At 43.6% G+C, this 15,627-nt stretch overlaps 1 protein-coding gene across 1 annotated transcript in view; it reads left to right on the plus strand.

Annotated features, from left to right (window-relative positions):
• FHL2 (four and a half LIM domains 2) overlaps positions 1 to 15,627 on the plus strand; it is a 477,249-nt gene that overhangs the window by 79,334 nt on the left and 382,288 nt on the right. Inside the window, exon 2 of the mRNA XM_069636912.1 lies at positions 11,917 to 11,997. The gene's annotated coding sequence lies outside the window, so the exon portion shown is untranslated. The remainder of the gene's footprint in view (positions 1 to 11,916; positions 11,998 to 15,627) is intronic.

Consider the following 15,627-nt stretch of genomic DNA (forward strand, 5'->3'; position numbering starts at 1 on the left):
ACTCTCAGAAGAGGTGGATTGAAGAGGTACAGATTTATAATTGGGATAACTTGAACCAACAACTAGAGCCAACGGTAAAAATAACAAGGCCAACAATGAAATATTAAGTTGTCTGCTCCAGAAAAGAAAGCCAAAACACCCCAAACAGTGCACATATTAACCGAAAAAGAAAACATTCCAAACAAACTGTTGACAAATATAAATATAGAAAATGAAGGCTTCTTTAACAAGAATGCTAAATACATAGTTTGGTCGCACTGTCTAATGAATCGAAAAAATGTATTATGTAGGGTTAACCTGTTGCCTTGTTGGTACTTCATAGTGCTCAGTTACATATTATTATTATTATTATTATTATTATTATTATTATTATCATTATTATTATTATTTCGATGAAAAAGGGTTGGGTGAAAATCAGGAAGCTAAATATGTCTTCAAGGTAGGCTCTTGGACTGGTTTTGAGCCGGGAGACATGTTCCCTAGAGCCAGGGTCAATTCCATTTCCCAAGATAAGCTTGCCTCAAGAATGGATGTGGAATCTCAGACTTTGATACCCTCACAGATCCAGTAACCCCCAATGTGGGGGCATCTATGTCCATCTGCCCCAACGCTATCCCAAGAAATTCGACCCTTTGCTCTGCCGCTGGCTCAGGATAAGTCCAGAGATAGGGTAGAGTACCCACCAGGTCTGAACCTACAGGCGTTGGAAGCCATGCCAGTTTGGAAAAATAAATCTGGAGCCGACCTAGGAACAAGTAAGGGGGATACTAGGCAACGAAGATCAACAGGGTCCTCCGAAACTGCTCCTGGAATTCCTCTTTAAAAAGGGCGTGCCAGGAATATTCAATCAGGCAAATGTGTGGGATCTTTTTTTATGAAATACCTAGCCTTAGGTTAATTACATCTAAGGATATTGACATTGTCGAGTTTGTGGATCCGGCAAGAGATGATAGAGTTACTTTATCGATCCCTTTGAGGATTGTGCACAATGTACTATTGAAGGAGGTGAATTGTCTGAGGCAACTAGGCTGTGATCTATCTCACTATGTCTCAAAGGAAACCCAACAGCATTTTGTGCTATTGAAGGAGGTGAATCGTCTGAGGCAACTAGGCGGCGATCTATCTCACTATGTCTCAAAGGAAACCCAACAGCATTTTGTGCTATTGAAGGAGGTGAATCGTCTGAGGCAACTAGGCTATGATCTATCTCACTATGTCTCAAAGGAAACCCAACAGCATTTTGTGCTATTGAAGGAGGTGAATCCTCTGAGGCAACTAGGCTATGATCTATCTCACTATGTCTCAAAGGAAACCCAACAGCATTTTGTGTTATTGAAGGAGGTGAATCGTCTGAGGCAACTAGGCTATGATCTATCTCACTATGTCTCAAAGGAAACCCAGCAGCATTTTGTGCTATTGAAGGAGGTGAATCGTCTGAGGCAACTAGGCTATGATCTATATCCATATGTCTCGAAGGAAACCCGACGGAGGGAATAGTGTTCAAAGAACTCGATGATGGCAGATACCCTAAGAGGGAGGGACGAGAGGTAGTAAAACATCTACTGCCATGCTCCAAGGAACGAGAGGTTAGCTCGAGCTGGCAGCCTAACTGTGCAAATGTGAACAAATGGCCATGGCTAGCTGTGGCCTTAAAAGACTTAGTCTCCCAGGTGAAGGAATCAAATCAACATCTTTAGCGCACGCACTCCTTTCAAATGTATTTTGTGGAATGTCCATGAGTTTAATGAGCTGTTAAATAATCAGGAGTTATGCACACTCTTGAGTCTCCACACAATTCTAATCTTAAAAGAAGTCTGGTTGACAGTGTGCCCTGTGTTTGATGGCTATCAAATCATGTATTAACCTGCTATTAAAGGGAGTTGGGCCAGAAGGGAGTCTCAATCAAAATCAGGCAGGGTAGGATGTGGAGGCAAACAATGGAGAATTGCATCTTATCTATGTTGAATGATCAAATGAATGGTATGTCCCAGAATCGCCCTACTTGCCATAGGGAGAACTTTTCCCCCACAACTGATTATATGTTTCCCAAGGCCTTGCTGTAATTTGCTCGGACCTTCATATTAAGGAAACCTGCCTGAGTGACCACAACATGCTTGTCACGTAGTTCCATAACATGATACATAAGGGTGAAAGTAGTGGCAGGAGAGCACGGGAGGTAAACTGCAGTCGAAAAAGGTTAAGATGGAGTGATAATAGAATCGCCTGATTCAATAATAAGATGAAAGTGACCTTTAATATTACCACATTGGAGCATAAACTTCAGCTATTCGTTATAGGAGGGTTTGGTCGTGTAATTCATCATTTATCAAACATCTATTAGAGTCGAGATCAAAACAGAAGTTGGCAACATTTCACGTGCATAGATTTGATAAGGTTGTATATGAACACAAAAAGCAAAGCAGGAAGATAATTAGAGATATCAGCACAGTGGCAGGGACATGGATAGTGTTGTTACCCTACTGAAACAGGAGAGACAAAGATATTAAAAAAAACTGGTCTAAGGCCCATCAACACCTACTCCTCTGGCGGGACGGGAAAATTATGATGGCCATTATGGCAGGAAACTCAGAGGCTAAGTTCTGGGCCACTATCAATGCACTGGAGGCAAATAGGAGGTGGCCAAAATTAATCCCATACCAGAGGATGTGTGGGTGTGACATTTCCAGGATCTGTATGATCTGTATGGAGAGAGTGTGTGCAATTTTGTCCAGATCACCCCCAATAAAGATGCAGAATGGAGCCTAGAATTTACATTGGAAGACAGGGTCCCTCATTAGGCGAGCAAGTTGATCTAGGGCAACCAGCCCAATCAACTCACTAATACTGTCTTAAAGCAGGATCTAAATTATATGTCCTTTTCAGTGATATTATTGGTCTACTGAGGACACTACTGTCCTTGAAAAATGCTTACGTAAATCCAATGTATAAGAAAGGTAATAGACTAACACCGGGTAACGCTCCTTGACGGGACAGTAGGATATTCGTGGGCATAATATTGGATAGTTTTGCCCATAATAATATTGGAAAAGGTGGAGCAACGGGCAAGTGCAGAGGGTTTGCTAAATAATGACTAAACCGGTTTTCGGCCAAATGTAGGGGCGGATTGCAATGGCTTCCTTATGCACTGTTTACAGATACAGGCGGGGGCCAAAAGCTCTCCACTAATTTATATGGTCTCACTGGATCTCTCCACTCCATTTGACTCAGTGGATCAGAATTTATTATGGGCAAAACTATACAGTTGGGGTATGCCCATTGGTCTCCTCAAAATTTGAACTGATCTCCAGTCAGGGACTACGATCCAGGAGAGGTTAAATAATCAGGGGTGATGTCGAGGGCTATTAATACGAAATAAGGATTACGGAAAGGGTGAGTGTTGGCACCCTGCTTTTTTAATTTGAATGTGGCAGACATTGGTGTTGCCTTGGGTAAGTTGACTATTATTACCCCCAAAGTGGGTCGGATAAAGATACCTTGGCTTTCGTACGCCAATGATTATCTTCCCTTTGATGTGACACTGATTGGTCTACAGCTTTTAATCACAGTGTTTGCTGAGTATATGGAGGTCCATAAGTGAAAAATTAACCCCCAAAAAACAAAAGTGATGAAGATATGCAAAAAGGATAGGAAGTGTAATCATGGCTGGTTTATGGTCACACTAGGGATAATAGACAATCTTAGATAGGTGGGCTTTCACATTTCGGCCCATCCAAATAAGACATTCTATAGAGAGACTTTAAAACAAAAAGTGAATATGCTTGCTGCTCAAATGATGAATATCCGCACTAAGTTTGGAAAGGTCTCCTTACAACCAGTTTTAAAATGTTAGACCGGCAAAGTGTTCCCAAAATTATTGTATGGTCTAGAGTTCGTCCCCATTTGGTTGCTGGAGGAATTAGACTACTATGAAGCCTCATTTTGGAGAAGGACACTTTATTTTATACCGCAGTGTGTCCCCCTAGATGTCATACGATAGGAGTTGGACCTGCAATCACTGCACAGTGAGGTAGTGTGGAAGCAGTTGGCATTGTACCGGAAATGTCTCCTTCCACCGTCCGATACTATGTATACTGATAACGGAAAAACAGCATATGGAAATACCTCCCCCAACATAAATGTCTTTGCAAGTTATTGTCAAGAACAATTTAGGGGTTTAGACACAACAATTGGCACACTGATTTCGAATCCATCCAAGGTGAAAGCTATCGTGATAATAAGAAATTGGATTAGAACAAGGGAGGCCCTATCTCACCTCACTCTTTATGGTCACTTGTGAAGTATTCATAAGAGGGTGGGAGTGGCAGAACCTTATGTAATAACATTTCCTGATTGGCGATATTAGAGCAATTTTATGAGATTTTGTTTCAATGTGTTATTCCTGAAGGAGATGGTCTGTATCCGAAATAAGTTCTCCAAGCAATAGGCTTTCTGCAGATTTTGCTGCAATATGAAGGTAAAGGAAGACTTAAAACATCTATTACTATTCTGTCCCGTGCTGCCCACCCCCAGCACATTGTATCATTTGGGCAGTGTGTCAACAATCTGGTGCATGTAGACTCAGGGAACTTATGGTTAAGGATGTTGAGAGGCAGATTTGTAGCTCTGACACTTACTGTGATGATATTTCTAAAGATTTTAGCTTTATGGAAATTAAATTTTGTTTAGTTTTCAGGGTGTTTTGACCATTTGAGTTTTACTTGGGAGTCATGTTAGTGTTCTTTTTATCAATTTTTTTTGATGTATTGGAATAAGAACAAATTTAAAATGTGTTGTCCATGTGATTTAGCGTGATGAATTGTAAAGGTTTGTTTTAAACCATAAACAATAACAAATTATATATATATATATATATATATTCTGCTTAGATCACATGCTGTGCATAGGCTGACATCTAGTGGAAGCTGCAGAGTATTACAGTTTGTTTTTCGAAACTCGAACTAGGGTGTGCCAGTAATACTATCCCTAGTGTGACGTCCCCTGTACCCATGATCCCTCATGCGTGCAGATTGTATTTTTTCTGACATGAGGTAGCATGAGGAGTAGCGTGAGTACAGAGTATCCAAGCAGATAAGATAGATAAGACTACCAGCATCAATGTGCCTTCTCTCAGAGAGGAGGAAGGGCGGGCGCATGTGAATCTAAGCAGATACAAGCATCAGAAATACGATTACGGTGAGTAATGTATCCCTTCTGAGGCTTGTGGAATCTGCTTAGATCACATGCTGTGCATAGATTAGCTAGCAGTGTTAGAAGAAGAAGGTGGGATGTGTGAACCTAGCTCTAGAGCAATGGAGCACTGTACAGGTCGTAGAGCAAAACATTGGTAGCGTGAATGTATGAATTCATCAAGTAAACATTAGTAATAACAGTATCACAGTACACTTTAAGGATGAGGGTGTGCACAAGATAGCCGGGATCCAGGCTAGCCAAAGCTGTTGTTGTTAAAGAGGTCTTCAGTACTGTCCTTAACTGAAGAAGGATTGGAGCAGTCCAGATTACTACCGGGATGGCCTTCCAGAGGATTGGAGAGTAGCATGAGAAGGACTGTTCCCTAATTTCCTCCTTGTGAGCCCATTTCTATTCCAGTCTGGTGATGGTTTTACTGCAATATGACTGATGCAGCGCCCAATGTGTTTAGTTTGACCATCAAGTAGTCCAGTGTATTGACAATGGTTGCCTTGTAGGCGAGCATGCAGTTTTGAACCATATCCAACCTGGGATAGGGAGCCAGTGTAATTTGGGCAAGATGGGGGTGATGTGATCACATTTTCTAGAGCCGGTGATTAGGCGAGCTGCAGCATGGTGAGCTTTTTTGAAGGGGGTCCATGTGAGCAGCCTGAAACTCTGTGAGGAGGTTGTTAACCCCAACAATATATAAGATTACTAGGGCCTGCACCACTGTTCGGTCCTCAGGCAGGAGGAAGGTCTTGATCTTGCAGCGTAGATAGATCTAATACCAAGCTGTTTGTGCCTTTTTCACAATGGAATTTTTGAAGGTATTACCCAAATTGGTAATTTCGGATTGATCGAATGGTACAATTGGCCAAATTCGGCCAGTACCATTTGGTCATTTTGAAACAACCATTTTGGGCAATCACTACCAAACATGGGGAGCAGGGGCTGTAGGGGTGTCCCCCGCTCCCCATGTTTGGTATTGATTGCCTTTGGGGGCAGCGGGGGTGTCCCCCGCTTCCAGAGGTATGGAGGTGGGGAACAAAAAAAAGAAAAGCGGACCATGCGGCATCCGATCTGACCCATGTAGGAGGGACAGATCCGATGCTGCAGGGTCATTGTAGGCCTGGACAGTGAAAAGGAAAGTCGGGGCTCGGTGGGGGTGTGTGTGCGGGTCGGTGGGAGGTTTTTAACAGGCCGGTTTTGGCCACAGCAAAATTGGCTTCATGGCCGATTTGACCACAGTCAATTCGGTTGTGACCAATTGTGCTATGGCCAAAACAGATACATCCTTTTTGAAACATAGATTGGTATTCACAATGAAGCCTTTGGATTTTGAAGAGCAGGTGAGTTTAGCATTAAACCCCTCCAAGTGCATTTCGTCCAGCCACCATATAATGGGTTCTTGGATGAAGAGGTGACAAGCTTTAAGTAGGCATTTGTCATTCACATTTGAATGGTTTCAAGGCTTGAGCAAAGGTGAGAAATATATTTTGGATCCTTGATGGTTAGGTACAAATGTGTACTGGTTTATTGCAATGTTGGAGCCATCTAAAAGTGAGCCTAGCGATTCCATACAGAGGTTAGAGATGAGAGGAGAGAATGGAACCATAAGGGACCCAACAGGTGACAGTTGACAGGGTGGAGTTCAGACCCGAGGCAGCCCAGCTGTGCAGCCTAATGTCTGTCATATAGGAAGGATGTGAACCATTTTAGGAGAGTGCCAAAGAAGCCCATCCTATATGCAAAGAGAGTGAGTAGCGTGTAAGGTTCAACTGAGTTGAATGCAGCTCAGAGGTGCAGGAGGACTAGCAGGCACAGATCCCCATTGTTGAGAATCTGAAGGGTGAAGGCAAGTCCCTTTTAACACACACTACAGAGTGAATACAACCCTCTAGGGAAATAGGCCAGGAGATAGCTTGCAAGGATGACACAGCTTTAATTGTACAGAATACAAAATATCAGCAAAGGACTCTTCTGCTAGAGAACGTTCTGGTTAGTCCTGGTACAAACAAGAGCTTAAAAGGCCTGTTGGGTTCATCACATAAAGTAAAAATCAGCATCATGATTGGCGATACTATATACATGGGCCTGCTCCATAGGGGATGCCAGGCTATCATTGGTTAGTACATCGCTGTCAGTCAGGCTCCCTGTGGGTCAGCTGGCCTCATCTTTGAGGCTGGTGAAGGTCAGGGCACTCGCAAAGTACAATGTTGTTTCTAAATTAGTATGCTAAGCCTATGTACTATATCACTGTGGCATGCACCTGGGCGGCTTGGGAATTGGTGGTGCCAGGGGAAGGGAGGATAAAATACAGTCACATTGACCCATTGACCCTTGTGTTACAAAGTATGTATTTTATGCTGGGGGAAAAACAGTCGCACATGCTTAGATCTTTAATGGACCCTTGATTTGTGTTGGGACCAGGGTTGGAATGGGGCTATCTGTCATTCGGCCACGGGCCGAACAACCTTGAGGACCTGGGGCCAGTTTTAGAGTAAGCCACCCTGGACCGGGTTTTTAGGTGACAAGGAGACAAGAGGGGCCATGATCACTGGCCTCAGGCCTAGTATGACTTCCACCGGCGACGGCGTGGCTGGCGCAAGCCACGCCGCGCTCCTGTGCGAATTGTGACACTCTGCCTGAGCTGGGCCTGACCTTGCACACTGCACATAAGTACAGTACACTCCATTTGCAAATTGCTTTCAACTTTGCAGGTGCCAAGTAACAACAACAAATTGTTGCACTTGCAAATTTGAAAGCAACTTTGTCTGAGTGCCCTGGGGCCAGGGAACGACAGCAATATTGGCTGGGCTTGGGCATTTTGGGTGCACACACGGAGGCAGCAGTCTGCAACTGCAGTACAGCGGCAGGCAGCACCCGCCACCTAAGTTCTTCTCACTTCACCCTCAGCGTGGCTCAGCTGCCCTCAGCAGCAGGCAGCGCAACAGCAGAGGAGAGGAGCTGTTGTGTCGCCACCACTTTGGATTGTTTGCTTGCCTTGAAATTGGGCTCATCATTTGGACAGGGTAAGAAGACACAATATTCGCTTTGGAGTCATTTCCATTGCTTGTGCAGAATTGGATCTGTGAGTTAACCACATATATTTGTAACCAGTGGTCATTGGTTAAACAACTTGTGAGACAGGCAGACCGACCCTAAAGGATCCATTGTAAACACTGCCTTATGCAGTGCCATCCGATAAGAACTATGTGCCCTAGTGATGTACCACTCTTTATCTCTGGTACCACCCAGCGTCAGATCCGGTCCCGCAACTGCTGCACAACATCACTCAGTGAACCTTGTCTCACAACTGGTGGCACCACCAGAAAAGGAAGGCATTTAATTAAAGAGTAAGAGGAAGGTTTTGGTCACATCTTACTGATGGTCGTGTCATTTCAGTCACCTGATGGCCATGCTTTTGCCTGTTTTGAAGTCGTTGCTGATGCAGGGCCACGCTTTGGCAATAGGCCTGGCATAAAAACGGTAATTGACCCCACAGAGCTATGGGTTCCCTGAACTTCCCTCCATGAAAGTTTGTCATGCCCCACAAGGGACTGGTGAATTCTGCTGGCTGGAACCCATTTGCCCAGTCGCAGACTTTAATTGATCAAAGTCATGCATTCTGGGATTTGTAGTGTGCATTAAATTGAAATGTCTCTAAAAAAGAATTGTGCTTCTGTCGTAAAAGTGTCATGTAATATAAAAGTTACTTAAATTATAACTGCGTGTTTGTTTCTTTACAGCAACTTGAGGGTTGTAGAGATATTTGCAAACCACTCCGGTTTTGTGTTTTATCATTTGATCATAACCGCTCAGAGGCATTCCACAGCCACACATGTTGCATTTTCTATATGCATGTTGACTTATTGCTATGATTACATCATCAAATCAGTGGTTTTAAAACTGATAATTAACAGCAATTGGGTTATAGATATTTATCTTTTTTCTATAATTCATCCGATTCACATCATTCACGTTGAAAACATGGGGTGCTGAGAAAATTTATTCCTCAGATCTTTTTTTTCTTAATCTTAATTTGCGTCTTTGTTCTAAAAAAATTCAATTCCTTTTGAATAATCAAAACATGCTGCCATGGGGATTGGTTCTGGATGTGGTGGCATTGCAACAGATACACCCTGTAGGAGCAAGCTGACCTCCATTCAGCCCACAGAACTGGCCACAGCAGGCTGACCCTCATACAGCTCATCCCAAAGAGCTGCAGAGCTAGCACTCAGATTAAGGGCACTAGGTGCATGGTACTACATTTCCCATGAATGCTGCCAGAGTGGCCATCTTGGAGACGGTGCATTGCTCCACTGAGTGTTGGAGCGAGAAGCAGAAATACAATGTTGGCATTGCCCACAGTACTTTATTTAACAGGAATACCCACACCTCTCAGAGACTAACTCAAAACTATCATGGTAGTGTTTGGGTTCAACAGAAGCAAGATGGATTCTAAAAGAACCCCCAAAAGCAGCTAGGGTATTGGGTGTTGCTTTCTTCTTATATTATATTTATGCTGCAAAAGAGTTTTATAAGCAATTCATCTTATTGCTTCAGTTAAGGGTTTTAGGAGTTTAGAATCCACCTGTACCCATGTCTACAGGTGTTTGGGGTTTCCACTGGTATTATGTGAACTGTTATTTTTCTTTCCATCTAGTATGTTCTGTTTCAGAATCTATTTCCTCAAGACCATCCCTAACCCTCTTTACTGTGACCCTGTCTGCCTTCATGTCCATGTCAACCTCTGTTTGATAAGGAGGAAAGGTCTGTTGCTTGCAGAGGTTCCTTGATTGTGTTCCTCGCTTCAACAGAGGAAAGCGGGGCTTGGGGTCAGGTCAGGTGCTGTGCCTGGTGCCGGCAGCTGCAGACAGTGCCTGCCTGCAGACTGTGCCGTGGCAGTGCCAGCCGTGGACTCCTAGACCAGTCACTGCTACTGCTGGCCCAAACGCACACCGTGATACCCGGTCGGGCCGGCCAGCCGGGGGCCCGAGTCTGCCACTACCACTGGGCTAGCCTGGCAGTGGCACTCTGCTCGTTGACGAGATGTCGACGACTCAACACTCTGCAACACTGTGTCACACTGGCAGCAAGTAAGTGGGGGTGATTCAGGATTTGTCACACACACACTATGACTAGTCTACACAGGGAAAGGGGGTCTAGGGTCAGACTAGGCTGGCCGTACAATTGTCTCGGGAACCAACGAAAAAGTGTCTAAGTTGCAATAGCAATTCATTCCTTTTGTGAGAGACTGTTTGAATAGTACCCAAGGGGGTATTTTTTGATAAAACGTAATGCAAATTGTGCAATTTAAAGAATATTGATTCAGCAACAATGGTCAAAACTACTAGCGGCATAGTGAAGTAACTCATTAAACTGTTACTGGCCCATACTGGCCAAAACATTGGCTCACTTTAACCCAAAAAACTGGCCCAGACCAGCATTTCGCATTTTTGGTTCAGCCATGGAGGACACTGCACAGGGGCAGTGCGTACTGCGCTGTGTGGAACGGTTGTTGCATGCTTACTGTTACATGATTGGGTGAAAGAGCATCATCATTCAAGCCAGAAACTGTGCGAAACCCCCTTGTTCCCTTGCTAGTGCCTTCATATGAATCCACATAGAAGGATACACACTTTACAGTTAAGTTGGAACATACAAAGTTGGGGATAGCATGTAATTTTGTTACTACCTACGAACATACTTGCATACAAAGAAGTAATAGCCTGTATTTGCTATGCACGTGTTTTAGTGGAACGAGTTTCCATTCAATTTCATATGCGGCAGCGCAATGGCAGCAATGGGGTGGAATTCGAGCAGGGAAAGCAGCTTTCAGCAATACTTGGACAAGAAGAGTGACATGGGTGGGGCAGAACTGGGACAAGAGGCAGTATGAAAATGTGTTACAGTGGTAATGCAAGCACAGATTGTTAAGGCTGGTACATGTTGTGCATTTTCTTTTCATGAGCCAACCTGATGATTGCTGTCTTGGAAATCAAAGCTTGTGCCTTGGAGTGTATGGGGACTTGAAAAGCGTTTTATTAACCTAATGAGCATGTGGATTTCAGAAGAACAATCCCCTGGGTACGGATCCACCCTCTCTCTCTCTCTCTTTCTCTACCACCTGTGTCTATTTCTCCCTCTCACTGTCTTTCTCTTTCCCACTACTACTATCTATCTCTCTCTGTCTCTCTTTCTGCCCCCCTCTCTACTCCTCTTCCTTCTGCCCTCATTCCCTCAATTTTATTTATTTATTTACTGTGCATTGTAAGGCACTTATACATCATGTAAATTGTGTTTCAAAGTGTCCCCATTGTCTCTCTCTCTCTCTCTCTCTCTCTCTCTCTCTCACTCTCTCTCTCTCTTTCTCTCTCTCTCTCTCACACACACACGCACACACTCCTTTACCTGTTTACTGAAATCCCAGAGTTCCCTGAACTAGCACGTTACTATCTGGAAATTCTTTCACAATTTGCATCCTCTAAATAAAATAAGGAATACATCAACACGTCACAAATCATCCTCTATTGTTTTTTTACTCAGCATTTATTGTCCTGGATGTTCTACTCCTTTGTTTGTGACAGACTATCTATGGTTTAGCCCCTAGCTATTGGAGGATGCTTTGGTGCTCATCATATCTTTGTTACAAGCCCTGTACTGTATTTGAATGATATATACTGTGTTTATTGGGTTTTCGTTATCTTTACTTTGCTTTTGCAGGCAGGTCGCTGTTCAAGTATCCACTCCAGCCAGGCTTTAGCAGAGCTACCAACGGCCAGCCAGGCGAGCCCATCACTGTGGGTAAGTAACCACTAGTGATTGTATATCTTCAATGCAGTGTAATGTAAGGTGGTTGTGTATAGCACACTTAAACCACGTTGGCAGGCTTCATTATGCACACCTTCTGTCTCCCCCCAGGATCCCGGCCAACCTAGGCTCCAGTCCAGTCTATAAGCAGCAGTGACCAGGAAGAACTCCTATCCTATTCCTCCACACCCAAATTAGAATTAGAGAATCAGTTGCTCTCCTCTTTCAATCTGGCCAAGTTTTGTTATTGTAAATTTGTATCCAGCCTTAATGTGTGCCAGGGCAAAGAAGAAATGGATTTCACCTCTCTCAAAGGCCCTATTGCAGAGCACACACTAGGGTGGAGGGTAGAATTATTACACAAATGTGTGCATTTGTGTGCATGCAGCAGGAATTCACTTGCTACATAGGTATGTATTGCTGCATGGCCCTTTGCGTTTTTCATAAGTTAATTAAAATGCAGCTTTCCCTTTTGGCTACTATTTTTTTCTGTGACGTCAGACCATAATATGATGTCAAGGCCCCTGGCCAGGAAAAATAACATGCATGCATCCAGTTAATTTATCGTGTCATTGGGCAGGATTACTGTTAGACTCAGCATTTTATCGACCAAGCTGGATATTGTTCTCTTTTTTGGTGTCAGCATTTGGCTGTACTGCTTATTAAATGCAACTCTATTTTCATTACTGGTGGCAATGAGTAGACATGCCTTGAGTCTGGTTCTGCAAAATAAGTATTTAGCTATGTGATGTTGTTTTTTAAAAAAAAGAACAAAAGGAATGTTATCATTTTCTCAAGTGTTTACACAAATGCAACAGACACATGAACCCTCGATAAGTAGCATTTTCTGTGTGTTTGGGGTTATTCGGTCCAGGAGTTTGATAAATATTTGACGGAGAAAGGGGTGCCCCTTACCAAACATAGACAGAGATATTTGGGGATTTACCCGAAACCGGGTGTTTTTAGAAATGAAACGATCGCCATCTTGTTTTTCTCTTGATGCAATCGATATCTTTGGCTAAAGCCGAGGATATGAGAAAATGAAACCGGAATCAAGCTATTTGCAGGTCAAACAAAATGCATATTCCATCATGCTAGAGGTGGGGGTGATTAGAGGGCACAAGTGAAATTTGGGAGTCGGAGGCGGTCTAGGGACTGAGTTTTCTGTAAAGTCGTGAATTGACGCGATTCACGGATGATGGTTTGAGGCCCACTTTTTTTGAGGCGAGGGGTGGTTTTTGGGTGTACAGGCCTATTTCTTGCCTCAGTCTGACCCTGGTAGAGACAGGAGGGTCACTTGCTTATCATGGAATGCAGGGGTGTGGGGGTCGGGGCTGTGGGGTGAGGCTGACTCTGGGCTGCCTGGGTGGGGATTCAATGCCTACTGGCAGCTTAGTGGTGATGGTTGGACCTGCACGGAGTCCGGTGTTGTCTCATGCTCTTGCAGGGCGCATTCCTCTGAAAGATACTAAATGATTGCAACAGTAAAGGGACATGGGGGAAGCGGACTTCCGTGGGAACTGACGGCGTGCATTCATTCTGCCATGAGGGTGTTGGGCTTAATGAAATCTTTCCATGGAGCTCGGCTGGTGCAGCGCAGTCATACAAGCCTGTGTTTTCGCCATAACTACAAAATGGTGTTTCTTTCTCTGTGTCTCTTAATACCATGCATCTGCTGTTCGTGCAATATTGCTTTCGCACTGAGTTTCATAGTGCGTTTTTCTCCCCCCTTATACACTACACTATTTTGTAGGGGATTTGCCTCACCTGAAAGCGCTTAGGGTGTGGGATATACTCATTTCCATCCCAACAAGGGTGATGTTGACTACCTAGATGGTGGCTGTTTCAGTCCTGCATTTAGGGCAGAACCTAGCTTGGTAATCACAGAGCAGCATGAGAATGTATGGATCTATGATGTGTCCTTGCAGCAGTTTGCTTGAAACCCATTTAGTGAAATTCTTTTTAACCCCATTTTACTGCAGAAAATGTGGAGGGAGAACCCTGCACACCCTCTCCACATCCCCAGACATTTCTAAATACTCAAACCCAACCCCCTGTCTACATTTTCTGGTAAAATGTGGTAAGAAATACATGACCAAATGGACCTCGAGCAAACTGGTCTGCGAGGAAATGGGCTAGTTCCGAACATACATATGAATATGCGCAAGGGGATGCTGCTTTGTGCTATACAAATGATTACCCAGCTTTCAAGTGTCACTCAGCTGTGCTTGCTAGGTTGGCTCTTACATGGCTTTAGGTGTTAGTTTGGCTAATGGGCAGGTTGGGGGGTGATTAGTATGAGGAAGGGTTTGGTTAGGCACTGCAGCAAATGGCAGTTATAGTCTGGATGGAAGCAAAGTGTATCCCCTTTCTAACTGACTTTGAGTTCTGTGTCTTGCGCTATCAGATTGGTTTTTGCTCCAGACCCACAGCAAGGATCTGTCTAGAATGTGAAGATATTTCTTCATTCTCGGCTTTTTGCAGTAACTGCTTGTGTACCTTGAGTTGTGGGCAGGAGGACTACGAACAAATGGAAAGTGTTCAAACATCTCTACCTTTGTACTCACAAGGGACAGGCACTGTGACCTGTGCCACCAGGACTTCAGAGGTGGATCTTGCACTCTTTGGTAGACGAGAAGAACCTGGTAGCAGTGGAGAACCAGCTTCCACGCACATTGGCAGCGAGTGACGACATGCAAGGCAGGTTTTATGTGATGGTGGATTTCACATTGTGTCAAGTTTGCAGCCTCTGTAGCCTATCTAATAATTCTTTGGGAAGGGTCCTGTAGATTATGCTGAAATAATCCAAGCCCCTCTTGTTACTTCCATGCAGTGATTGGTCTGTTGGAAATATAAGATGTTATTGGTTGAGGAGTGGTAGGAGCTGATACCGTTGTCAACTTGGTTTATCTGGGGTGAAGTCTGAGTCAAAATGTACACCATAGTTCTTTGGTTTCTGTATTGAGGGTGGGGCTGTACCCAAGGATGCATGCCACCTGAGCCAAAACGTGTTTTTCTTCTATGCCCCCAGCATGTACCATGATATATGTAATTTAGACAGTGGTGAAATAATCCATGCTCACCAGTCCATTCTTCAGGTAGGGGTAGAGCTGGGTGTCGTCAGCATACACTTGGTATTGAAGAGTGTGATGTTTTAATGCCTTGCCAGTGGGTGCAAACACATACGAAATAAATCACCAGTGTCAGTATTTCAAAACGATGGGTTTCATTTTTCCAAACAAAACAGATTTTTATCAACTAATCTTCCTAGTGTCAACAGAAAGTTATCCTGCCTCTGATTTTAAAAAAAAAGTAGATTAAACTAGTTTAAAGAAAAAGCATTATAAAATTGTGCATGTTTTGATTGAAGATACTTAATAAAAAACATTACTCCAGGAAGGGTAAACTTAAAATGACATTAGAAATGATAAACAAAAAAGAAAACGAAGATCAAAATAAAGTAGCTGTTAAAAAATGTTCAATAGCAAAAGAAACAGGATAATCCCCAACCCCATAGGAACCAGAACGGTAGACGACCGAAAGAGGACCACAATCACAATCCAAAAATCAAAGTAGTGGAAAGAAGAAAAGAGTTGTCAGCCAAATTAATCAGATAAAGAAGTT

This window comes from Ambystoma mexicanum, chromosome 7p, assembly GCF_040938575.1.
Source record: "Ambystoma mexicanum isolate Mex_15411 chromosome 7p, UKY_AmexF1_1, whole genome shotgun sequence".
NCBI lineage: Eukaryota > Metazoa > Chordata > Amphibia > Caudata > Ambystomatidae > Ambystoma > Ambystoma mexicanum.